The sequence below is a fragment of the Prionailurus viverrinus genome, chromosome D2 (genome assembly GCF_022837055.1).
Source record: "Prionailurus viverrinus isolate Anna chromosome D2, UM_Priviv_1.0, whole genome shotgun sequence".
Lineage (NCBI taxonomy): Eukaryota > Metazoa > Chordata > Mammalia > Carnivora > Felidae > Prionailurus > Prionailurus viverrinus.
In genome coordinates, this window is record NC_062571.1 from 69816732 (window position 1) to 69819745 (window position 3014).

Here is a 3014-nt window from a genome sequence, read left to right on the forward strand (position 1 = left end):
ACCTGGATCCAGTTGTGTGTGAAGACTGTCTATTCCCTGGACTTTCCATTACACCAGCCTATTTTTGCTTAAGCAACTTTGAGCGCATTCTTTCACATGCAAATAAAAGAGTCATGACTTATCCATTATCTTCACATCTACTGTGTGGTCCAACCTGGATTGATGGGCACAGTTATCTTCAACATAGGATAAGTGACTGTGATTGCACTTGTACTCAGACGTCCTTGGAGAGGCATAAGCAGGCCAACGGGAAAGACAGAAAGAGACATAAAAGCTGTCAGCACCCCATGGTTCCTAGAAATGGAACCTGGATGTCAGTACGTTATAGAGTTCAATTGCTTCCTATTACAGAAGAGGTAAGCAAGGTCAAGAGGCATGACATGACGCAGCCAGAACTGGAACTGGGACTTCTGCCACCCCGAGCCACGGAGAGTGGAAACTATTTTTCTCTGAGCCCAAATGTCAAACATGAACAACTCGCATGCGAAAGCATTTGCGGTTTGGAGCCACCACAAGAGTTAAACCTTTGTCCTTGAAACTTCTAAAAAGCTCAATTTTTCAGAGACAGGTTGGCCCCATATTTCCAGAGTTGGAGGCATCTGGAGGAGGGAGACGGATTCCAACATCAAAAAATCTGGTATTGGTTTCCCAGGCTGTATGGCTTCCAGTGTGCAGGGGGCTTTCAAGAGGCTAGGAGTATGTCAGGAGACACAACCATACACAATCTAATTTCATCTTGATGGCTCTCACACTGCCGCTGCTACAAACAGTTCAAAGAAGGGGGAAAGAAGTTTATCGTTCTACTTTTGTTTTTACCAACCGGACATGTAAAAATAAACAAGAGCTGCTTGCTAAGGTGAAATGTTAGTTAAAACCACATGGAATATGGAATGAAATGTCACAAAGTTTTGCTTTTTTTCCTGTAGAGCATTCTAACTAGGTGAACCCCAAATCACATTTGTCAATCTCTATTTAAAACTGGAAAAGGCTTTCAGGGCCAAATATTAGAATTTTCTGGATTGGAGGCTGTAGTTCTACAGCCTCTGAAGAAATGTACATGAACACACGGAAAAAAATCATATGAAGCATTCACAAAATTCAACACTAATATATGTTTAGAAAAGAATTCCAGCAACATTGGAATAAGAGTCTTCTTAGATGTGATAAAGCTAGTCTCCCAAAGTCCTATATCAAATACCATTCTTAATGGTTAAATATTAAAAAATATTTGCATTAAGGCTATGAAATATAAAAATAGACCCATTACTATGGCTTTTGTGTCACATTGCTTTTCAGAACCTAACTAAAATAATAAGACAAGGGAAAAAGGACAAAGAGTGAGAAGAACGTGGCAGAACTATTATAATTTACAGTCAATGTGTTCATCCTCAAAAAAATCCAAGGGAAAAATGGTGACATTACTATAACTAATGATAGAGTAGTCTTTAACACTGGCAATAGCAAAATTATTATTTAAAAACTGATAAAAAATCAAGGTAACTATATGAGTATGTGGTTATCTGCACAATGTGTGGGTCTGCTGCCGATACTCCCTCTTACTAGCTCTGGGTAACTGGATACAATACTTAAATTCCGCAGTTGCCCCATCTGTAAAACAATTTTTAAAATATTGGGCTCATATATTTGGGACTTCCTCAACTTACCAGCCCAACCCGGGAGCGCTGCAAAGACGGAGTGGTGACCATTGGCTGTATGGGTTTCCCAAATGTGGGAAAATCCTCGCTGATCAACGGGCTGGTGGGGCGGTAGGTCGTGAGTGTCTCCAGAACCCTCGGCCATACCCAATACTTTCAGACCTACTTTCTCACCCCCTCTGTGAAGCTCTGTGACTGCCCTGGACTCATATTCCCCTCCCTCTGCCCAGGCAGTTGCAGCTGTTGGCGGGGATCTACCCCATTGCCCAAATCCAGGAGCCACACACTGCAGTGGGCTATCTGGCCTCTGGAATCCCTGTGCAGGTCCTGCTTCACCTGCACCACCCAGAGGCCAAGGATCCCTCAGCAGAACATCCCTGGTGTGCCTGGGACATCTGTGAAGCCCGGACAGAGAAACATGGTTATATGATAGCCAAGGCAGCCCGGAATGATGTGTACAGAGCAGCCAATAGCCTCCTGCAGCTGGCACTGGATGGCCGCCTCAGCCTGTGTTTTCAGCCGCCAGGCTACAGTGAACAGAAAGGCAACTGGGAGTCCCATCTGGAGACCACAGAGCTGGTGGTTTGGCAGGGCAGGGTGGGGCCAGCAGGTGACGAGGAGGAGGAGGAGGAAGAAGAGCTGAGCAGCTCCTGTGAGGAGGAGGGAGAGGAGGACCGAGATGTGGATGAGGAGGGGGAAGGGGATGAGGACACCCCAACTTCAGCTCCAGGGTCCAGCCTGGCTGCCCGAAACCCTTAACGCCCTACTGGGTGAGGACAAGTGCTGAGTCCTTGCCCTGCGCCATCTGCTCCATCCAGTATCTCTGCTTTTGGACTGACCTGAGGGTACCTCCCCTCTGCCATCCCAATTGTGAATAAAGATTGTCTGCATTGTAAAAAAAACAAAAACAAAAAAAAACAAAAACAAAAAAAACAAAAAAAACAAAAAAACAAAACCTATGGCACTAGCATGAAGTCTGAAATGCAGTAACTGTTCAATATTAGATGCTTTCTCCTTGAAGATGATTGGTCATATGGCTCTTCGTTATATGCAAAGAGAGCTAAATAGATGCATTGAATCATTGAAGAAGACATTCTGTTCAACTAACAGAGGAGCTCCCCATCTCATCCTCAATTAAAACCACAACCTAAGTGCTACCAAGGAAGAAGAAAGAAATGTAAGTCATTTGGGGTTTTGTTCAATGGCCAAAGTGGGCAAAACATCAAAGACCCCTCAGGCTCTCTATTTCATGTCACTCTGATGGCAATGTAGTAACTTCTCTTGGAAAGGCCTTACCTACCAAGCAAGGAAGATAACTTTTTTTGTGCTCTCTATATTTGTTCCATGGTATTTGAAGTT

At 44.1% G+C, this 3014-nt stretch overlaps 1 pseudogene; it reads left to right on the forward strand.

Moving 5' to 3' along the window:
- The first annotated feature begins 300 nt into the window (after positions 1-300).
- LOC125147623 (guanine nucleotide-binding protein-like 1) lies at positions 301-2442 on the forward strand (annotated as a pseudogene).
- The last annotated feature ends 572 nt before the right edge of the window (positions 2443-3014 follow it).